The 24,826-nt window shown below is 42.1% G+C and overlaps 1 long non-coding RNA gene across 2 annotated transcripts in view; it reads left to right on the forward strand.

Annotated features, from left to right (window-relative positions):
• Window positions 1-3,662: 3,662 nt before the first annotated feature.
• LOC147452759 (uncharacterized) overlaps window positions 3,663-24,826 on the forward strand; it is a 38,230-nt gene continuing 17,066 nt past the window's right edge. The window contains exons 1-3 of one of the 2 annotated variants that reach the window (XR_015188925.1): window positions 3,663-3,967; window positions 19,964-20,009; window positions 20,518-20,579. This is a non-coding gene — a long non-coding RNA (uncharacterized LOC147452759). The remainder of the gene's footprint in view (window positions 3,968-19,963; window positions 20,010-20,517; window positions 20,580-24,826) is intronic. The other variant, XR_015188926.1, reaches the window with a different exon arrangement.

A 24,826-nucleotide genomic window follows, 5' to 3' on the forward strand; every position in this document is an offset into this window, starting at 1 on the left:
TGCCCTTGGACACTCGAGTGCATCCTCCTCTTTGGTTGGGTCATCTGAGGAGGAGATTCCTAGCTGGTTGCTATGAGTTCTCTCCGTCGTTCCCAACACGTGGTGCATCAATTAGGTGGCCATGGTGATGCCCATGTTCTTGCCCGATGGTACGTGTCCCCTACCCCGACCATGTATCATGGCTAATATTTGGAAGGGATAAGCACCTCCCCTTGTGGGCCCTCTGGTGTGTCAAAAAAAATATGAAGATGAGAGTTGGTGCATGTGAAATGCTTAGCAATGTCATCATGTATGATAAGATTGTGGGCTGATCTACTTCACAATCTTGCAACCTGATTTGTGTTACATAGCTGGATTGGCAAATTACTTTATGCAGCTTCTTAGGAGTCCACACTTGGAAGTTGTGAGACATACATTGCGCTATGTGAGTGCTACCTTGGACTACACATTCTTTTATGAGACTGACATGGAGTTGCAGCTATATGGGTACACGTGATGTAAATTGGGTTGGTAGCCTATTTGATAGGCAATCTACTAGCAAGTCTATGTTTTCACTTGGAAGTGCTTATATCCCATGGAGTAGCAAGAGACAACCCACGGTTCCTTTGTTGAGTACAAACGCTAAGTACATGGATGGTGCAGTGATAGCATGTGAGGTAGTATGGCTACACATGCTAATTGGAGAGTTGGCATATAGGTTTATAGGCCGATTGTCAATTATTGTGATGATCTTAGTAGCATACACTCAGTGTAGAGCCCAATGTTTTATGCAAGGATGAAGCATATTTAGGTGTACTACCACATCATCAGAGACAAGGTCTTGGCTAGTGATCACGGCCTCTGAGGTATGCAACGAAAGATGAGAAAATTGCAAATATCTTCACAAAGACCATGAGACCAGAGAAGTTGAGGTTGTTTTAAGTGATGCTTGAAGAACGAGAGATAGCATTGAGCTTGAGGAGAAGCTCAACATATGTGTTTACTTGGATGACTCATCACATACATTATCACTAGCATGAGGTAGTGAACACAAGGATCATTGCTATGGTACTACATCTAGACTCTAAGGACATGGTCTACCTATCGAGAGTGATGGCCACTTATTTTCCACCTTACTCAATAGCGGTTTCACATTGACTGGTCTACATAGTTATCTCGTTTTGTTGTATTTGCCTATTGGACCATCTTATACTTTGAGTAGCGAAGAAGAAGAAATAGCTACTAGCCTCCATCTCCATTTTGTTTGCACGTGGTCATTGTTTGCATGCTTGCAAGAGCTTAAGATCTCTCCTTCTCTATCTCCTCAGCATGAAGGTAAATATCTTCCTCATTATTTTGTGATTGCCCCCTCTGTCCTTTTATATAGGTTATCAAGGTACATTATTGAAGGATATGTGTATTTTCTTTTGAGGCAAAGAAGCATTATTGGGTACATGGATACAAATTATACAACAACTATGGGCAACAAAAGGTCTATTGCATGCTATATCTTTAACTTTGTTTGCGGTTCACTTTCATGGTGATCTTGTTTAGAGGATTTCACATTTATGTCTAGCACAAATATTAGTGAGTACGTTCTTGCGTTAGAGGCCAAGAAGGAAGGTAATTGCTTATTCATCTAGTGGAAATCTTGGTCATTACCATAGGGGTTTTAGTTTCAAATTGTGATTGTCAGAGTGCTTTTCAACCTCGAGACGATCACTAAAAAAATATTTGATTATCACGTGAGTGTAGTAGAAGGGGTTATCAAATTTTATTTTTCTCACATCTTAACGTACAGAAGGGTACCCTAAAATGGAACTGGAGAAAAAAAAAACGGTTGAATATGAAAAGGATGTATTTTATTTGTCAAAGATTTATAGATACTCAGTTTTAGAAATAGTCATTGAATGCGCATGATATGCGAAGAAGAAGAAATAGCTACTAGCCTCCATCTCCATTTTGTTTGCACGTGGTCATTGTTTGCATGCTTGCAAGAGCTTAAGATCTCTCCTTCTCTATCTCCTCAGCATGAAGGTAAATATCTTCCTCATTATTCTGTGATTGCCCCCTCTGTCCTTTTATATAGGTTATCAAGGTACATTATTGAAGGATATGTGTATTTTCGTTTGAGGCAAAGAAGCATTATTGGGTACATGGATACAAATTATACAACAACTATGGGCAACAAAAGGTCTATTGCATGCTATATCTTTAACTTTGTTTGCGTTCACTTTCATGGTGATCTTGTTTAGAGGATTTCACATTTATGTCTAGCACAAATATTAGTGAGTACGTTGTTGCGTTAGAGGCCAAGAAGGAAGGTAATTGCTTATTCATCTAGTGGGAATCTTGGTCATTACCATAGGGGTTTTAGTTTCAAATTGTGATTGTCAGAGTGCTTTTCAACCTCGAGACAATCACTAAAAAAATATTTGATTATCACGTGAGTGTAGTAGAAGGGGTTATCAAATTTTATTTTTCTCACATCTTAACGTACAGAAGGGTACCTTAAAATGGAACTGAAAAAAAAAACGGCTGAATATGAAAAGGGTGTATTTTATTTGTCAAAGATTTATAGATACTCAGTTTTAGAAATAGTCATTGAATGCGCATGATATGCACAATTTAAACACAGTGACACCCCCACACACACACAACCCCCCCCCCCCCTTTTTCAACTAGCATAGAATCTTGTGTTTCATGTAAAGACAAAGCACAATGTTGTATAGTAGTGCTTCACTTGTGATGTGCTTGTGGGTAATCTATTGAGCTTTAACTGGCATAGAATCTTGTGTTTCATGTAAAGACAAAGCACAATGTTATATAGTAGTGCTTCACTCACTTTCAAGATTCAAAGGTGCACATCTTGTGTTTCATGTAAAGACAAAGCACAATGTTATATAGTAGTGCTTCACTTGTGATGTGCACCTTTCAAGATTCAAAGGTGCACATCGAGCTTGTGAAGATTCAAATGTGCGCATCGAGCTTGACAAGATTCACATGTATGAAACCTCATAGATCCTTTTTCAAAACGTTCACCCTCCACAGGCATTGCACATGTCGAATCCTTATGGGCTTTGAGGAGAGCCTTCTAGACTTTGCATGTCTTTTGAATTTGTCAAAAATTGGCTTAAGGCATTTTCACCTTCAAGCGAAACATTGTTAGGGTTAAAGGCCATTGTGCCTTGCCAGCATCATTATGGCTAGCCACCCACTAACCAACCATTCATAAAATTCATGTATCCAATAGAATGACAGAGTTGCGATCACTTTGTAGACTATTTCTATAAATGAGTGTTCTCATACTTTGTGTGTCACATCTCTCTCCTTCTACATGTGTGTGTGTGTGTGGCATTCCTCCTACCTCCATGGGGCTTTTTTATACCTAGTTTTTGGCCAAGAAGGCCATAGGGAAGTGGTAGAAAAAAAAAAAAGTTGCAACTCCCCTTTGCACCTCTCACCATCCAATGGTCACCTCATATTAACTTGATTGTTAACATTTCAAGTCATTTTTATAAAAAAAATCACACCATATAATTTTAAAAGTTGAATGATTGTTGACATTTCATGTCATTCAAACAAGTTGAAAATTCACTATGGCCTACATAAGGCTATTGAGAAGAATTTCATAATAAGAGGCTCCTTTGTGGTAACAGCCACAACCAGCGTGAGGGTTCGCGAGGGTTCTCTGTATGGGATGAGAGTGAGGTGGGGAGAGGCCTCCACTGCAGGGCTTCTTCAGGGGGGAGTCCTAGCTGGGCAGCACTTGCGCCACTCTAATGAAGCTTCAGACCCTCCTTTTCTGGACTAAAGGCGTCTCCAGGGCCTCCTCCCTTGTGCAAGGAACCATTTTCTCTCGCCGATGGGTGGGAGATGAAGGGCTTCGGATGAAGCTCATGGCTAAACGGGACGGGGGGTGCAGAGCAAGCAAAGCTTAAAAAGTTTGGGGGCTTCCATCTCCTTTATTACATGTTCGCTTTTGCTGGTATGCAATGTTAAATGCTATTTTCACACTCACACACACACACATATACATACATACATACATACATACATATATATATATATATATATATATAGAGAGAGAGAGAGAGATAGAGAGAGAGAGAGAGAGAGATGCACATGATTGCCAATATATATATTAATATGTCCAATGTGTTCGAATGGCTCAATTTATCATGACATTACATATGATAGCCTTAAGCATTTGAGTGTCATGACATTCCATATTGCTACTTTGCTCAATCTTTTTCTCTTCCAAAATCAAATCCAAAGTAAAGCATAATATGGGAGACTTTGCAAGAGTTGGTGGCACATATGTTCAAAGACAACATGTCACTTGCCAATTGTTCATACCTCAAGTAAGTCACGAGTGCATCTTGACTTCTTTAATCCCTCCCAACTTGCGAGCTAACTTCAGAAATTAGTCAAGAATTCTTGAGTCTGGCTTGAAAGTTGTTATAACACCAATATTACTGAAGAACTTGATTTGGCAACAGAATTATTTTTAAGGTAAAAAAATTGATGTTTTTTTGCAAAACTCACAATGGTGAGTAGATTATATTAACTAAACCAAAAAATTACAAATTATAGCCATGCTCTGATGAGACATGACATCTTCAAAGGATCATACATACATTGGTTGATAGGGAAGCCACCCTATGACAATGGTTGAGCCCACACTTTTACCCATGCAAGTCCATCATTGTGGTGCCCATGATCCTGGTCCACTCCTAAGAATTCATATGTTTTCCAACGGCAACCCCTACTTGCCTTCCAAATATGTTTGAAGTAACAAGATCTCATGATTTGTGTTGCAATGAGCAGTGCTTGGCTCTTGAATACCTTTCCTCCCAAGAAGAGATCGTTCTTGAAGAATCCTATTTTCCAAGTCTTTTGCACCCATTTGAAAATCTTCCCTACTAGGTCACAAACCGTCGGGCACTTCTTGAAAAGGTGAGGGAGGTCTTCACTAGCTGTTCTTCATTGTGAGCATCTATTGAGGCCAATTCCTCTAGCGAGAACCTTCACCCCAGTTAGCATGGCTCCCCATAACACCTTCCATAAGAAGACCTTCATCCCATGCAGCCATTGAGGGTGCCAGATGTTTTTCATGATGGTCTCCCATCTTGACCCCGGTTAGTTTTTGCCCCACTACTTGTTAAGCAGCAGGGAGAAACAAACTTTGAATCCATAAGGGTGAGGTACACTTCTTTGGTTTGCAATTTCATGAAATGTATGTTCTTAGCCCATTTCCATGCTTTTCACTCAAACTTGGATTCAGAGTTCTGCAAATACCACTCTATTGATCAATAATATTTGTGTCCCACTAAGGTTAAACCTGAGAGCCAGTTGATCTGTTTCTTTCGAGTAACTTTTGTTGTAGTCCCACAATTGGCCTAGGAATCTATTACCTTTGCCAAGGGGACCAGTGAGTTATAGAATTGTGAAAGTACCTTGATAGCTCTCCCCATTCCAAGGAATCCATTGCTCTGTTGCATTTTTGAGTGAGATCACCTGTCATACCCCTAGGTTTCAGGATGGCCCATTGAGGGGCAAGCAGCTTGTTGTTCACCTCAAGCCCTTCCCACTAGCCACCTTGTGAGCATATTCTAGAGTTGTACATCATAGCCTTAGCCATAATAGCCCAACTATGGCCTTGTTTGTCTAGTGCTAACACAAACTTGGCACATTGGGCCTCCTCATGAGTGCTAGGGTTAAGAATCCCGAGACCTCCATGCTCCATAGGTATTGTAATTGTCACTCATTTAGCCCACTGCCACGACATCGAGTTTTGTTCTTCCACAAAAATCTCTTTACTCGTTTCAAGAACTCTTTCTATTTGCATTTGGCTAGCTTAAGCAAGGGACCATTAAAGTCTATATAAGGGAGCATAAATTGATTACCTTCAATTCCCTTGGAAAGGGGAGAAGCAGATACTCCCACCTTTGCATCTTATTCCTTACTTTCTCCATAACCCATAAGAATCTTTGCTTGTGAGTTACATCCACCCCTAGAGGGGCTCCCAGGTGCCAAAATATCTTCCCTTTTGACATAATTTTCCCGGTCCACATTGACAGATCAAACAAGTTGCTCTGAGAGAGAGAGAGAGAGAGAGAGAGAGAGAGAGAGAGAGAGAGAGAGAGATTAATCTTGATTTTTCAATGCTACACTTCGACCCTGAAGCTAAGGCATACATTTGTACAATTTTTAGGGCCTTCCTAATAACCTTAGAGTATGCTTTAAGGAAAATCACAGAGTCATCCACAAAAATCTTTGCCCAAAGTTGGTCATTGTTAGGCAAAGCCAACCCTTGAATCTTTCCTTTGGCAGTGTTGTCTTCGAGCAATGTTACCAGAGGATGGGATCCAATGGCAAACATTAGAGAGGACAGTGGGCAGCCGTGTTTTATTGATCTCTTGACCTCAAATGTGCCCACAATTCTCTCATTGAATGTTGAGGTAAAGGCGTTGTGCCTTTTGTCCGGGCCGAACGTTCGATGTCCGACCGCCCGCCCACCATGTGTACACTTCCTTATTCTTTGTATACAATGAATAAGGAGCTCCTCACTCATATAGTTCGTGAGGTTGCTCCATCCACATTGTCTTGTGCTCCTCCCCTTCCTCGCATGCATTGCATCGCATCGTGCACACACGCATCTGTGCACTCACAAGTGGTACCAAAGCTACGGCTTGGCGATCGACGGTGCTCCCTTGGTGGCGACGGAATTCAGTGCTTGGCGGCGATGGATCAAAGGAGGTTAGGCAAGGATCAATCGTATCAAGAGGAGATTTGGTGAAACTCAGAGCAAATCTTTCATTGTGTGTGAAGCTCCTTTTGAGTGGCATGGAATCTTGAGAGCATGTACAATGGAAATGGAACAACATTTGCAGAAACACAGAAAACAAAGCTTAAGTTTTTTGCTTTGAAATAGAATTACAATATTTGATTTGGAAAAAGCTTAAGGATTGTGAGCTTGGAAGCAAGAAGGAAAGTGAGCTTGGAAGAAAAAGGGGTTTTTTTTGAGGTATGCCTGCAAAAATGGAAGCTGGAGATTTTTTTTTGGCCTTGAAGTTAACCTTAGACTTTTGAAAAGCTTGGGAGACATTTCTTAAACAAAGTAAAAAAAGTAAAAGGCTTCAAAAGGGTAACGGACCAAGCAAGAAAGAAAGTGTGTGTGTACACACACACATACACACAAGTGTTTTGACAGAGAATAGAGCATTGTTTTTCTTTCCTCTTTCAAGTGAGTGTGTGCTAAGGTGTGTTTCACACACATATGCATGCACACACACACACACATAGAATTGAAGAGAAGTAGCATGGATATTTCCCAAAAGTGTGTGCAACGGTGTGTACACACACACAGACACTTGGTAGCGAGAGATAGCATCGGCATCGAACATGAAAAGAAGAGAGGAGAGAATTTTTCTGTGGCTTTGGCATTCTTCTCAGCTTTGGCTTTTAGCGGCTTGACATCAGTTATGACACCGACTTTGGCGGCTACAACTTCGGTGTTTTTCTTCAAGATTAGGCGACGATGGCATCAAAGCGATCTCTTTCATCCAACGGCGGAAGGTGGCATCGACCAATTTCTCTCGTCTTCGACATAGCGAGAGCGAGCGAGACCAATTAAGCTCCACCCTAGCATACCTTCGGCAACAACTTCCCTCCCACGCGCCTATTCCAGAGCAGTTTTGGCTTTGATGGTTTCCCCCAGCATTGCAGCTTCAACTCGGCCATTTTGGTTTCGACGTTTTCCCCAGTTTCCAACTTTGATGGCACATATCGACACATATAGTTCCAATGGCCCATTTCGGAGCGGGAGTTTTCCTTGAGTGTGCTTAGCTCTTGGCAGGTGTTTTTGGTTGACAAGTTTATCGATTGATGAGGTAGTGTGTGCCAGTTTCCTAGCGGTTTTGCCCACAAGTTGCACAGTCTTTGTAGTACAACTTATACGACACATGTAGTGCTCATGCGACCGTGTCAAGCATTTCAGAGAGCTTTCTTGCACGGTCTTGTGCAGTTTCATGTTGTGTATACAATTACGGATATAGTTTGAGCTAGCTATAGCTCGCAAGTAGGAGGTTCGCAAGTTTACAAGTGGTTTTGGATAGGTACACGTCCATAGAGCCACTCGGTCAGGAATGAGTTGTTTTGCTAGGATGTTGGTAGTGCTATGTATGCCATTTGTGGATTTGACTGTTGAGACAGTGAGTGTTTATTTTCATGCGTATTCAATGAGATTTTTTGCTCAGTTTTTAAGAGAAACTTTATCGGACTTTTCCTAGATTCTCGTCGTGGTTTATGCATATTTGCAATTTACTCTTTGATCGAGTTGTAGGCATTGTAAACCCATATTGTAAATTTCTTCTTGTAAACCCATTTGCAAGGTAAAGCTTTTGCATCATTTGGCAGTTCTACCAAGTCCCAAGTGTCATTAGCCAGAATCGAGTTATACTCAAATTCCATAGCCTGATGCCACTTCACCACATCATCCGTCATCATGGCTTCTTGGTAGCAGCTTGGCTCACTGCAATCGATCAACATGATGTAATCAAGACTTGGCTTGAAACGTGCAGGTGGACGAGAGACTCTAGTAGATCGTCTCACTTCTTGACCATTGCTATCCTCTCCCTCTAGAGCACTGCTAGTGGAAGGTACATCACTAGCCCGCTGAGTTGATTTCACTCTCTCTGAACATCCTCAAAAGTGACTCTCCGAATCTCTATGTCCTTGATAGGTTGTTTATGCATCTTTGATTCAGGAAAGAGTCACAGCCATGCTTTCTAGGGCAAATCTCACACAAGGCTTTTGGGCTCTGATACCAATTGAAGGTGCCGCGGGAAGCGTGTGCGAGTGCAAGTGCGAGAGCAGAGAGAGAGAGAGAGAGAGAGAGAGAGAGAGAGAGAGAGAGAGAGAGAGAGAGAGAGAGAGAGAGAGAGAGAGACCTGCTTTGGGTGGAGCGCTGTTAACCCTCACGGCTCACGGACACCCCATCACCTACGACGGATGTGTATTATGTATTTGGTAGAGTCAGGTACCGGGCTTGTCGAACCAATAGGAAAAGGGTAAGAGTGATCGCCGATGAGAGGCGCACTCTAACTGGGACATTCAAGGGATTAGTTGGCTAAGCATGGGCGCCCAAGTGTGAATGGGGTGAGCTCATATAAAAGCCAACTAAACCTAAAATTCACGCATTCTCTCATTTGTGCAATAGAAGAGTGCTCTTGCTCCATCTCCATCTCCATCTTCTTCTTCTTCACCTCCTTGTGTGTGCATGTATGTGAGAGAGAGAGAGAGGGAGAGTGTGTGTGCGATCGAGAATTACGAAGGCACGACGGCGACGAAGCGGTTGAGCGCGGCACAACTGCAGCTTCTTCTTCATCGGGGCGAGGAATCTACCACGAAGGCGAGCGTAGAGCGGTGAGTGACACACCCTTTGCTCTCTTGAGCTTGCTAGATTAGTCTTGTTGTGTGCTTGGAGCCATTTGTAGCTCGCACACGGTGTATCGGCAAGTCCCTTGCTTCGACAGTGCGACAAGGAGCGCACATTTTTGGCGCCGCTGCCGGGAAATCCCCCTGCACTAAGCGCGCGGTTATCGCCTTAAAAAAAAAAAAAAAAAACATGCGACTGGGGGGCTACACTAAAATTTTGATCGGGATCGTTTCCCAAGCCCAAGCCCAAGCCCAAGCCCAAGCCCAAGCCCAAGCCCAGGCCTCAGTCCTCGGTCTTATGATATATACTAGACTCACTCTTATATATATACCCTACCCCCTCAAGAGGGAATGAGAGCATGTGGGGCAAGTCCTCCACTCTCCTCCCTTCTCTTCCCACTTGCACCCTTAGACTTTCTAATTTGGGCCTAGTTCCCTACTAGAAATTGACGGTTTTAGGGATTTCGAAAACATAAAGTGACCAAACGGAGGGCTGTAAAGCACGGCATGTCCCTCTGACCTAGACGCTCGTTTTGAGCTATTATACGTTCTATTCTATAGCTGGGTCAGAAAAAAAGGACCAAAAAATCAAAAAATAAATAAATAAGAAAAGACTTGGGTTGCAAAACACCCAAAATTACTAGGTGAGCAGCCTTCACGGGCCCTCATTGACACTTCTAGGGGATCCAAGTCATATGAACCTACGCTCTGGACGAGTGTTAGAGCACGAGCATATTGGTAGTGCCTCCATTTATGCGGGCACCCATTATTCCTCCACCCTAGGTTCTGGACCTTCGGCCGGGACTCAAGGTAGCGCGACCCAAGATCCTCATATCGCGTCTAGTGATTCTTCCTCTGACTACGAAGTCATGGAGGGGTATCCTACACCAAACCCTCATAGTTCAAGTCAAGACATGCATGCCATGGGCCCACGGCCCTGGTCCAGCGTGTTTAGCCGCTTAAAAGAGACCCTTAGTAGAGCTACTCGCTCCGAACATGCGGTTAATGAAATAAATGAAGGGAGTGGGGAAGTAAATTCGTCATTCATGCCTAAAATAGAACCTATGCTTCTTGAGAGTGTGCATGTGAATGTTCCATCCACTGCACCTCCTGATCCTGTAGGACTATCTCCCTCTGAGGTTTTACTACCCGATGGTAGGAGTCTTGCCGAAGTGCAAGAGATCGAACGCTATATGCAAGCAACAAGGGAGAGGGAAATTGAGAACCTACGAAAGCTAGAACAAAGTCAAGCCCTGAAAGCAAAGGCTCCTGTGACAACAATCATGCTAGTCGAGCAACCGAGTGCTCCCAAGGTGGCAGTCACGGAGGGGCAAGCTATGGGGAGCAATAATGCTTCCACTTCAAGGGAAACCTCCAGCACGCCAGGCCTAGATGGGATATTCCTAAACAAAAATTGGGAGTATGACCTACAAGCAGAAGCTTTAACTGATCGGTACACAGGACACACCTATCATGTGGGTTGGTTAGATGTTCTACAATCCACATCGGGTGCTACTAGAATAGATGAGCAACAACAGAAAGTCTGTGATGTCCTCCATAGGATTGTCGAGTTAGAAAGACAGAACACAGGGATAAACATGCTTTCAATAGGCCTAATGAGATTCTTGGATACGGGAAAGGCCAACCAACCAACCCTGTCACAAATGGAGACTCCCTCAGTGAGCCCCATTGATCCTCCATATGTTGTTTCGCCAGGAGCCTCAGTACAATCTGAGCCCACAAGTGGCAGCTTTACCTTTCCAGATCTAGCTCATCTTTCTCTTAATGACACTACGGCTACCATGCATATCCCAATGGTGAGCATGACAAGAAGTACATCATGGAGTTCATTTGTTAACACTGCGCCGATGCCTAGTAGCACAGTGCCCCCAACTATACCTACATGTATGTATCAATCATGTGCACCTGTCGTACCTCAGCCTCATGTAGCTCCTACACCTCCGATTATTCCAAGAGCTTACAATCCACAATGGAACTATCCAAGCTCTTATACAGGTGGATCCATGCCATTTAATAATAACATGCCATATCAAGCACCCCCTATGCCTAGGGCCACGCCTGTAAACTTTGGACCACCGTTTGGTACACCACCATACGAAATTTGGGACCCAAGAGCCACGCGTATGCCAAGGCCAAGGCCAACTCCCATCTCACATGTGGTTCCAGGAGCACATACACCCATTATACCTGCTCAAATAGGAGATTTGGCAGCATTTGCTGAAACTATCGGTCGCTCTATTGCGGAAAACATGCGTAGTGCACCTGATAGAGAGCCTAGGAGCAAGGCAGTTCAAGTAGCTAAGCTCACACAGAAATTCAGTGGAGACGGAGATGCTAGAAAGCATATGGAAGTCTTTGAACATGTGTGCGATTCCTTGGAAGAGCACAATGAGCTACATAAGTGTAAGGCTTTGAGTTTGACCCTAAGCGGAAAGGCTGGAGATTGGTATAGAACCTTAAGAGTAGAAGAGAAAACGATCTACTCTACTCTTAGGAGACTGTTCTTAAAAGAATACATACGAGAGGGAGTACTTTGGGGTGTAGCCTCTCAGCTCTAGAAAGCCCAACGAGAAGAAGGTGAATCCGTGAGAGACTTCATTAGTCGCCTAAAGAATTTGAATTCTCGATGCAATCCAAACGAGCGATTCAACAACAACCAATTGCTCGATAGATTCATTAGGGGACTACGACATGAAAGTATCTATAATGGCCTAGTCATTAGAGGTATCACTACTTGGGAAGCAGTCACCATGAATGCAATCCAATTGGAGGATAATTTAATGATTGCAGGAGAAAGAGTGTCTACCGAGCCGAAGTCAAGTAGCTCGCAAGCATCAGGGCATGAGCCAATGAAGATAAAGCCAATCGTGAAAGAGCAAACGATATCTAAGATGACTTTGGCAGATCTCACCAAGGCCATCCAAGAAAGCCTTAGGGGTAATCGTGCTCCACAAAACACTCATATGTATCCAAGAAGGGAGCAACAATGGTGCTCAATTTTCTTGGGCCCACATACTACGAGTGAATGCCCTACTTTCAGAGTAAAGTTTAACGGGACTTGTAACACGTGTGGTAGGTATGGCCATCAAGCGAAGGATTGCCTAATGCTTAAACGCATCATGGAAAATAGACCGCCTATAGCTTGGGAAGACTCACCTCGAGTTCCTGCATTGATGCCTACCCCACCCATGGAGCAACAGTTGCCATTACAGCACATGGTCCCTAGAACCCAAAATGTGGTCCAAACCACACCGTTGCCACCTCCAGTGCTAGGACCGCAACCCCCTCATCCAAGAGCTACACCTATGAACCAAATAGGTTGCGAGTCATCTAGTACTTATGTAGATTGCGAAGGGGACATAGACCCTAGTATCACCTATGGAGTCGACATGATTGAGGAGTGTCCCATGTACTATATGGAAGACCATTGGGGAAAAATCAAACCGATATATCAAGCTACTGCGCTAGCAACAAGAGGCCAAAACATTAATAGTTTTGCCAGGAGACCACCTCTTCAGTGCTACGAATGTGGTGGACCACATCGAGTAGCTGAGTGCCCCATTAGAATGCAAAAGAATGCTGCACTAATGCAAACAAGTCAAGGGAGTGCATTGGCAATGCCAATACTCATTTGTAATCGTTGTGGCATAGATCATTTGATCGCACAGTGTCCTAACAATCCAAACGCACCGAAAATCACACCATTGAACTTAATAGAGATTGTTGATGGGACACCCCCAACTATAAACATAGCACCAGTGAATGCACTCACACGGTCGATGCTCCAAAAGCAAAATTACATCCTCGAAGAGAGAGATGCTGCATCCATTGGCCGAGTGAGAAAGAAGAAAACACGAAGAAAGAAATCCCTTAATGCTTCTAGCTCAAAACCTAGTTCAAAGACTAACATAAGGACATGAGAGGATCCCGTGTATATGAATGACCCTGAGGATGACTCAAATTCGACAGAGACCACGGAGACCAAAACTATTACTACAAAGGAAAAAGCCAGTGAGGAGGATCACGAGAGGGAATTAAGACGAACACCAAAAGAGTATTCAAAGTTAAACCACCCAGTTGCGAACCCCCAAGATAAGCCACGAGAGATGAAAAATGAGGATTGCAAGAGAAAGATTGGAACCTATCCAAACCCAACAGTGGAAATTGAACGAGTCCAACAACTGAGGGGTTTGGTGGAAGAAACTCAACGAACATTAGAACCTGAACCCAAACATATCCAGATGTCGGACACAGTGTTTCCCACACAAGTTCAATCTCACAAGAACTACAGGCCGTTAGCTATACCCAGTATCATTCGGGAGGAGAGTGAGGGTAGGACATCTGAAAGTGGACACACACCTTTCCTACTAGAGAGAATGTTTGGTGAGGGAATGCCCGACCCCCTTGAGGAAGTGGAGATTCCATCTTCACCATTCTCTTGTCAGGGTCCTACGTCCCACAAGATGTCATTAAATGTTGCCAAATTGATGGATTTCATGTCTTCAGAAGTTAGAACCACCATCATGTCCAAACTATATAAAGACCCCAAGCTAGTCTCAGCTCTTCGAGCCTTCCTCAATGGAGAATTACAGGCCGGATTACCACAGTTTGCACATATGAACAAACCTGACTCGGTAATGAATGATGAGGAACATTTAGCACCACCATCTGACCTAGCGGGACATGAATATGTAATTGAAGTACCCGTTAACAAGTTGGGGCAATACTTTGAAGGTGATGAATCTAATGCTACTCTACCAATCACTACTAAAGGATTAACTGTAAAGGGGGTCCTTGACGGTGGTGCGGGAGTCAGCATGGTGACAAAGAGTTGTTGGGAGTCTATGGGGCGACCTCACCTTGAAGCCACAACCGTAGTGGTAAAAATGGCTAATGGATCTATTGTTACGCCTATTGGAATGCTAAAGGATCTTAGAATCAAGGTCTTGGGACACAAGGTAAGGCAAACTTTCATTGTTATGGATTTTTCCAAGCATCCTATGTCATTTGAGATGATCTTAGGGCGTCCATTCATGAGGGAAGCAAAAATGGTGCATGACTGGTCCAAAAACCACGTCTACTTACAGTTCCAAGACTCTGTCATTCGAGTTGATCTTTTAAGTGGTCGAACGTTTCCTCTAGGAAATAAATTCATCATTGATAATCGATCAGACACAACAATTCACTCAGCTCCATTACAGTATTGTTACACGTGTAACGAAGACACGGATATTGGGAAGAACTCTCCTTATATGGATTTCCGGGTATCCTACCCGGAATGGCTGAGTCAGACAATGTCGATTGGGTACACCTAGCGGCAACTATAGATACATGGGGAGCTAGAGGAACAACCTGGGTAACACCAGATGGGGAAGAGATACCACACATTGCACCAGTAAACATGTTAGGTGTAGCGCATGTAACATCCGATGATAAGAAAGAGGCACACCTACCTGAGAGTGAAACCGATGATTCCTCAAAGGCTTCAGGCCAATACACATCAGAAACGGAATCTCAGGGAGAAATGGATTCAGAACCTGAGGAAACATCGAGTGAGCCAAGTATAGAAACTGAACACTCAAGGTCTAGTACGACCATCTATGGTAATTTATATGAGAGTGAAGAAGATACAAGCAAAGACCTATCAAGCGAGTCGAGTTCAAACATTTACCAAAATCAAAACCTTAACAAGAAACAAAGGTTATATAAGAGACGACGATATCGAGCAAATGTGAGAGCTAGGATAAACAAGGAAAGATCTACTGCAGAATGGCTTAGCTATCTAGGGGCATGTGATGCTCATCGAAAGCTAGTAGACAATTGGGGTGAACATCTCTAGAGTGTCATGTGGTGCAGCTCGCGACCCATTGACCTCGCTCAATTGGAGGTTACAGAGCTGAAATTGAGTCGAACTATAAGAAGACGTCAAAACCGAGAGTTAGCACAACAACAAAAGGAGGCAGAACTAAAAGAAAGGTCTCCGTTAGGACAAGAGCCTGCTGACTTACATACGGCTCCTGAACATTTTAAATCTTATACCACGGGGGAGCGAAAGGTTTTGTATGCCAAAGCCCAATGAATACCTACCAATGGAAGCAGTGGAGTCTATGATGGTCCAGCGGTAGTTAAAGAGATAGAATTAGCAGAACCAGGTGAGGAGTCTAAACCAATCTTTATTGCTCAAGACCTTACCGAAACTGAAGAGGCTGTAATTAAGGAGCTCCTCAAGGAATACAAGAATATCTTTGCTTGGACATATCATGACATGAAGGGCGTTCCACCTTCTGTGGTGCAACATACAATTCCCATGATCAACACTACTAAACCCGTCCAGCAACGACCCTATCCAATGAATCCTAAGTACGCCAAAATTGTACAAGAGGAGATTGAAAAACTTATCCAATGTGGATTCATATACCCTATTGAGCACTCAGAATGGGTTTCTCCAATAGTCATTGTGCCAAAAAATAATGGGAAACTAAGAGTGTGCATGGACCTCAAGAAAGTTAATGCAGCCACTAGGAGAGATCATTATCCCTTGCCATATTCAAAACATGTGCTTGAAAGAGTTGCGGGCAAGGAAGTTTATAGCTTTTTAGATGGGTACTCTGGTTACAATCAAATCACAATTGCATTAGAGGACCAAGCTAAAACTGCTTTTATCACAGAGTTTGGAGTGTTTGCATTTCGCGTTATGGCTTTTGGCTTAACGAATGCCCCTGCTACATTCCAACGATTAATAAACACTGCGTTTAAAGAACTTCTAAGGGAGTTTTGTGAAGCTTTCCTAGACGACCTTTGTGTTTATTCTTCTTGGGAGAAGCATTTGTTATATCTACGAAAAATATTTGAAAGGTGCAGATTTTATCGCATCTCATTGAACCCTTTCAAATGCCAATTTTGGGTTAAGCATGGAGTCATTCTAGGGCATATAGTGTCCAAGAACGGGATATCCACAGATGAGAGTAAGATTAAAGCCATTGCCGATTTGCCACCACCTACTAACTATAAAGGAGTTCAAAGATTTATGGGCCATGTTGGTTATTATCGAAGGTTTATTTTAAACTTTGCCGAGATAGCGCGTCCATTGTACAAGCTTCTTATTGAGTTTCACTGGACGGAAGAATGTCATCACTCTTATGAGTTATTAAAGAAGGCCCTAACAAGTGCTCCAATCCTGCGAACACCTGATTGGAATGTACCTTTTCATGTGCACATTGATGCATCAAATTTTGCTATTGGGTGTGTTCTAACTCAACCAGGAGAACATAAATTGGACTACCCTATTAGCTTTGCAAGTCGCCAATTAAATGATGCCGAGATGAACTACACTACTACAGAGCGCGAAGGTCTAGCTATGATTTACGCAGTAAAGAAATTTTGCTATTACCTTCTTGCTACCATGTTTGTGTTTTATGTTGATCATCAAGCATTGCTATATTTGGTAAACAAGCCGTGTTCCACAGGTCGAATTACACGATGGTTGTTAATTCTTCTTGAGTTTGACTTCACCGTTGTTGTGAGGCCTGGGAGGAAACATGTCATGGAGGATCATTTATCTTGTATCCCTAATGGCGAAGCTCCTACGGGGGTTGATGATGAATTGCCTGATACTCCTTTGTTCATTGTTGAGACAATGCCTGAATGGAGTGAAAAGATTGTTAACTTCTTAGTTAATGGTTTTCCACCCAAAGAACTGCGAAAAGATATAGCTCGAAAATTAATCAAGGAATGCGAACCCTATTGCTTACTGGCTGGAACTCTCTATAAGAGAGGAAAAGATGATGTTCTTAGACGCTGTGCCCGCGAGGATGAGTATTTATATATTCTACAAGAGGCACACATGGGCGTAGCTGGTGGTTGGTCACTTTTCAGGAAAGTTGACTACCCGAAAGATCTTACAGTCAGGCTATTGGTGGCCCACTCTGTTTAAGGATGCATCACTTTTTGCAAAGGGATGTGATGAATGCGAATGCTTCAACAAGCCACAAAGAAGGGATAGGATGCCTCTACATCCCATCAAGGTAACCCAACCATTTGAAAAGTGGGGCTTAGACTTTGTAGGACCGATTAGCCCGGCTGCACGTAACACGCAAGCACGATATATCATTCGCTACCGACTATGTAACCAAATGGGCTGAAGCAAAAGCAACACGAAAGGCGGATGCAAAAACAACAGCTAAGTTCCTCTTTGAGAACATTATCACACGTTTTGGATGCCCCTTTGAACTTGTGAGTGACAATGGAACTCATTTTATAAATGAAGTAATAAAAGAACTCACATCAAACTTCATGATATCTCACCACAAGTCTACACCCTATTATCCGCAAGCAAATGGCCAAGCTGAGAGTACCAACAAAACTCTCATCTCCATTTTGACAAAGACAGTCGAGGCTCATCACACTGATTGGGACCTAAAGCTTACATCAGCTTTATGGGCTTATCGTACTGCGTATAAAGTTGCTATTAATTGCACACCGTTTAAGATGGTGTATGGCCAAGAAGCAGTTATGCCATGGGAGTTTGTCATTCCTAGTCTTCGAGTAGCTTCTCAAGAAGGTTGGGATGGTAACCCCTTAGTGGAGCGATTATATATCCTGGAAAGGCTAGATGAAGAAAGGCAATTAGCTGTGCGAAATGCTCTAGTGGAGAAGGATAGGAGAAAGAAGTGGTTCGATAGCCATTTAAAGGATAAAGACATCAAGGTTGGTGATAAAGTTCTTATGTACGGGGTACGTAATGAAAAGAAGAAATTGAAATACGCTGGTAAGGGACCATATCGAGTGTGTGAAATTACCCCGCAAGGTACCATTCGTGTGGAGACTCTAGATGGAGTTGAAACCATTGGATTCCTTAATGGGAGTAAATTCAAAAGATATTATGATCCTCTAAGCCAGGAAGAGTTGCAAGCCATCCATCAAAAGAAGGCTGCCAAGGAACAAGCAGAGCTTTAAAAAATCCAAGCAAGAGTTGAGGCTCGAGAACGACAACAACGTCTTAGACGCCAACGAGAGGCTAATCTGGGAATCACGCAAGCATTTTTCGAGGACACAGATGACGAATCATTATAATCTGAGCCACCCCTACGATACCCAATTGAGCTAAATAGCCCCTATGGGAAAGTACTATACAATGCCTTATTAGATACGGGAGCTAAACACAATTTGTTATCCTATGGAGTTTGGTGTCAATTAGGGAAACCGACCCTATCCCCAAGTACGATGCAAGTCAAGGGCATTAATAAAAAGAAAACTGCTATTCTTGGAGTCCTTGAGACCCCTGTTGTCTATGACAATGGAAGCATAGTGCAGAGGTTCCTAGTCATGCCCGCGGGAGCTATGGAAGGCAACGTAAACCTGGGACGCACGTGGATGTTGGCAACCAAAAGTACTATTGATTGGGATACTAGTAGTGTCACGACGCGACCACCGACTCTTACCCCTATCATTCAAGCAAAGTCACCTACGTTGCAAACTCTAGCAAAGTTGAAGGATAGCCAACATTCACAAGCCAAGGTGGTTAACTCGTCTTTGTCGGCTACCCATGAACCTAGCACTTCAACACTTGTAGTTGCAGCAAGCAGTAATATTGCAAGTACTCAACCTGCACGACCTAAGAGTACATATCAATGGGTCCCCAAGGCCTTACTTCCAACTACCTCAACCCTCCCATCCATTCCAAGAAAAAATTTCCCGGGAAAACCAAGAGCGCGCCCTAGGAGAGTCAAGACCAAATCACGATGGATTCCAAAACAACTATTAGAAGCCCAAGGCTACTATCATGGAAATGAGAAAATTTGGGTACCTAAACGTAAAATGTGTCCTTCCCTATCGACAACAAACCCATATGAGTCAAACAGTGTAACGCTAAAGGCAATGGCAGACCGTGGGAAGGGAAAGATCACAGAATGCTACACACCTAGTCCAGAGCTAGTTTGGGCTCCAAGGCAAAACCAATTTATTCCACCTAGCTCAGGAAGGGGGGAGTTCCATGAAGCTTCTAGCTCCTCATGTAATACATCCATAGAGGTAAAAGCTTCTACACAGCCTCCATCTATAGTAGTGGACGTCCATGAAGCTACAAAAGAATCCACACCTCCCAATGTTCAAGAATCACCTGATGAACCACTTCAAGTTCGATCCTGGGAGAGTACCTTACCACCCTTGAAACTTGACGAGGCACCTAGGGTAATAGAGAACTACTGGCAAAAATCCTCACCTATTACCAACTGGAACAATTGGTTTCAAAGGGTGACGACATCATTTCAAACGGTATGATCTACCCAAGGAAGGGGGGAGTGTTTGTGGACATCCATTATTCACTTGCTTCCCTCTCAACCTTTCTCCCTGACCTCTTAATCTCCAATCTTAGGGAATGTATATATAAAGCCTTATACTCACAAAAACAAGATAAAAAAGTAAAAGAGCAAGAGCCATAACACAAATCATAAAAACAAATTATGCACAAGAACACGACCCTTGTAATATTTGCACTCTAACCATCATCTATTTGCATGTACAGATATGGCTAGTACGCTAGAGTCATCAACTCCTGCCTTGGGTGAGAGGTACCCTCGTTACTTTTCACAAATATTTCACATGGTCTTTCCAGTGCTTGCATGTGAATGGGATTTGATAGGTACGCTAGCATGTGAGAGGAATTTTGAGGAGTTAGAATGGCTGATACGTCTCTTGACCACGTCTGATCCATACTTAGTAGAGAGCGTTTCTCCCATTGCACAAGCCTACCCTTTTGACCAAGATGACTATAGGCATCTAGTGACCTTCTTAGTAAACATGGGCATCTATGATGAAGAAGAAAATTTACAGGACTACACGGATGGCACATATGGTCTCATGGATGATGACTTTGTTTATCTCGACGACGAGGATAGGGGTTTAGCCTTAGGGTTTCCCCCCAACCTCTACAATATCCTATTACCTTGACTCTCTAGGGGGAGTGCAAATAATTAGGTTATAATTCCTTATGTTTTTTGTTGTGTTCAATAAGTGTTGGTACCTTTTCCCACTAATGTGCCTCCTGAAGGTATTCCTTTTGTTTCCGAGTGTGTACAGGAGCGTGTTGCTATTGGTAGGATTTGGACCTTCAAATCAAGTGCGACCATCGACAGAAACAGGTGTTTCTTGTCCATTAGCATTGCCCCTTATCTTTTTTGCATCTATGATTGTCAGATTTAATTGTGATTGGTAGCCTAATATTCACCGCATTTGCTTAGTATCAAACATTTAATTCAATGTAATTTTTTTGTCATAATCACTTGTCTAGGTTTAAAAATCAAGCAGTTCGCCAAACTAGTTTGACCAAGTTAGGTGTTAGAAATCTTCTCTTAATACCATGGGGAATGCCTTCCTAATAATTAATGGTTACTTAAGTTCTTAATCCGAGTCAAAAAATGTTTGAAAGATGTGTATGTTAAATAAAAAAAGGAAAAAAAGCCAAAAAAAGTTAAACATTTAACATGAGATCTAAAAAAAAGGGTTGAAAATTGCAAAAGGATATTAAAAAAGAGAGATTAATGAGCAAGAGAGAGAGAGAGAGAGAGAGGGAGAGAGAGGGAGTGTAGAGAGAGGAAGGAGGGAGAGAGGAGGAGAGAGATATAGATAGAAGGATATATATATATATATATAATATATATATATATATATATATATATATATATATATATATATATATATATATATATATATATATATATATATATAATATATATATATAATATATATATATATATATATATCTGTGTGTGTGTGTGTGTGAGAGAGAGAGAGAGAGAGAGAGAGAGAGAGAGAGAGAGAGAGAGAGAGATAGAGAGAGATAGAAATAGAGAGATATCGATAGAGAGAGCTGTAGAGAGAGGGAAGAGAGAACGATAGAGGTGTAGGGAGAGGAAAGAGAGATATATATAGAGGAAGAAAGAGAGGTGTAGGGGAGAGAGAGAGAGATACAAAATACATGTACTTTGGAGAGACTCAATGGATGATCCCCAAACCCAAGCTAGAGGGTAAAGTCCCAAGTAGAATGAGGTTGTTTTCTGAGCTAATAACACTCTATACAAGATTATCTAATGCCTCACAATGTCTCTTAGCACTCTCTCTGTTGTCTTTGCTATCTTTCTCTCCGTTTCTCTCTATCCAATGCTAAGGTATGAACTTAGAACGTTCACCAAAAATGGTAGAGTGGAATTAGGTTAAACTATCCAACCAAATTTTAGTTCGTATATTTAGTAGAGAAACTTTTCTTTGTATTGTTCCACAAGATCAGTGTTGTAGGTGGCTGATATCGCTCCTACGCATCTGCCTGCAAACCTCTTGAAATTGCTCCAACACGTGATTTTTAGGTACTTTTGGTACTTTATTACCCGACTAGTTGGTAGTTACTATGGACTCTCCCCACATGGAGATTGGGTAAAATCCATGACCATGGCATCTCATGCCATAACATGACACTTGAGTCCATATTGACTCACTTTCATCATGACTTCACCTTAGCCATTATTCACACCTTTAGTAGAGATGATGTGAAGTTACATATTTGAACACCTTCCCTCAAGTTCAACAACATCTCTAAGAAGTGTACAAGATGGGAGAGATGATTTGAACTTAGATCTTTATCACCTTTTCTCAAGTTCTACCGAGAGTTCTACATCATCTCTAGATAATCCTTGTTAATGAGACGAGATGGTGTGAGCTTGTATCTCCAACACCTTCCCTTAACTCCTGCAACATCTTTGACTATTCATGAAATTAAAAACCACAAAGTTATGATGAAAGGCTTCTTCTATCTGATGAGCCTTCCATTGACACAATGATGGGATTTCCTTTGGTCTATAAGCTCCATCAAGCTAGCTGCTACCTCCATGCTTTGAATGAGGTGAACTCTTCTCCAAGCTGAAATTCATGTAGGTTATCCTTGTCTCCTTCTTAGGAGACTTCTCCAGAATTCCGTGTCCTTCCTTTGAGAGTCCTTCTAGTCCTTATGGATATCTCCAAGCTTGTTTGATGGGTTCCATTCTGCACCATAGATTCTTTGCCTCCTTTTGTGTGAGATGGGCATTCTATCTTCCATCTCTAGCTTGTCTCCTTGTAGCCTTCATGCAAACACTTCCATTGCTTGCATCTCATACCGCAAAAACACATCATTGTGGTTGGGTTTACTCTTTCTCAAGCTGAGCTTTGAGAAAGGCACAAGTGGAATCCTCTTGCCACACTTCATGGGGAAAGAGAGCTCAAATTTCCTTCACTTTGTCTGTAAATATTTTTGTAATCTCCTTGTCCTTTGAAGAGTTGTCCTTGCCTCTTTCATGTGTAGTCTTCTCCCTAATTTGAGACCTTCATCTAGCTTTGCTTTAGCTTGGTTGTCTCCTCTTTGCAAAATATAATGCTGCATGTTGATAAACTCCATCTCCATGTGCAATCGTGGCTGATTTTCTGTGCAAATCATCTTGCCCCTTCTTTCACAAGATTTTTGAAGCCTTGATATTCTTTATCCTTCATGGTGATGTAAGGATCACCATTTTGTTCATGCTTTCTCCAAAATTATATGCTTCTTTTGATTTCCTTTGGCTCCTTCCAGGACTGGCTTGTCTTCAATGATAGTATCCCAATGTGATAAAGGGGGATTTTTTCACTCACTCAAACACACTCAAGGTCTCTCTACCTAGGCACTACACCTAGCTGTGATAACATGTAAAGTATGTAGTCTCTCTACCTAGGCACTACAACTAGCTGTGATAACATGTAAAAATATGTGTGCGTGCTCTAATACCATGTGAAAATATAAGGGAGAAGGTAGATGGATCTTTATGCCAAGATATATGTGAGAGAGGGAGGAGATGGACACAACTCAAATACAAGAGATAAAATGATATAATGTAATGAAAAGCTGTATTAATCACATAACTACCATGGGAGAAAATATGAGTACTTAAAGTACACAAACATGTACATTAAGATACTTTTTTACTGTCTACAGAGGTACTTTGGAGTACCTTATTGACAAGTATTGTAAAATACCTATGATACACAATGCAGGAACTTCTGAGAGACTCACTGGATGATCCCCAAACCCAAGCTAGAGGCTAAAGTACCAAGTACAATGAGGTTGATTTCCTAGCTAACAAATCTCTATACAAGATTATCTAAAGCTGCACAATGTCTCTTAGCACTCTCTCTATTGGCTTTGTTGTCTCTCTCTATCCAATGCTAAGGTGTGAACGTGCTTCCCAGTAGCATCACTTCACCACCTTGCTAAGATCACTACCTAAGATGTAGTGTAATCCCTACTCTAGCCTAAATTTATCTTGGAACTAGGCACAAATACTAGGCACAAATACTAGGCTCTAAGCACTAGGGTACTCCTAGGTACAACTATGTACAAAGGGATTCGTGCAACCTTCTTTGCTGCACTCCTTATAGCTAATGTTGATGACTACTAAAGGTGAATTTTAAGGATTCCTTTGGCAGGCAGATCCTCCATCATGTGGGAAACATTTCTTCTTTACATTTCATCAAGAGATCACAACTATATCTCTTGGTAGGTCGCTCCCACGTTGGTATTTTGGCTCCTTTGTGTAGTCTACAATTTTGCAGGTAGTCAACATGGCACCTTCACCAGAAACAATGTGCAGTGGTATTAGAGTAAAACCTCCAACCAAATTTTAGTCCAGATTTAGTAGAGAAACTTCTCTTTGTATTTTTTAATAAGATTAGTGTTGTAGGTGGCTGATATTGCTCCTACAAATCTGCCTGCAAACCTCCTGAAATTGCTCCTAATGTTTAGGTACTTTACTACCTGACTTCTTGATAGTTACTATGGACTCTTCCCATGTGTAGATTGGGTGAAATCCATGACCATGGCATGTATTGTCATTCCATAACATCACACTTGAGTCCATATTGACTCACTTTCATCATGACTTCATCCCTAGCCCTTGTTCACACCTTTTGTAATATAGCAATACTAGTATACCAGTACCAGTATAGCAGTATAGGAGTCTAGAAATCATGCATATTCTTGACTATATGAAGTCATTGTAGCTGTACTACCTGTACCAGTACTAGCACTAAAATTTTGTGACCAATACCGATATACCAGTATACACAAAGCAGTACCAGTATACCAATATAGAACTCATGAATATTATTTACTATACTAAGTCGATATATGACTATTATGGGTATAGTTGGCTACTTCTTCTGACCCTTATCTCATAAAAGCTTGGGGCTCCATATGGTTTCCCTCGTAAATGAAACCATCTCTGGATATATGATTGGCTTTACCTTTTTTATTATTTATCTTTGAAAGAATCTAGTGGGGTGAAATCTATAACATGTGGGATAGCCATGCATCACCTGCATATGGTAC

This window comes from Adiantum capillus-veneris, chromosome 8 (genome assembly GCF_014529385.1).
Source record: "Adiantum capillus-veneris isolate H3 chromosome 8, ASM1452938v2, whole genome shotgun sequence".
NCBI classification, from domain to species: Eukaryota; Viridiplantae; Streptophyta; class Polypodiopsida; order Polypodiales; family Pteridaceae; genus Adiantum; species Adiantum capillus-veneris.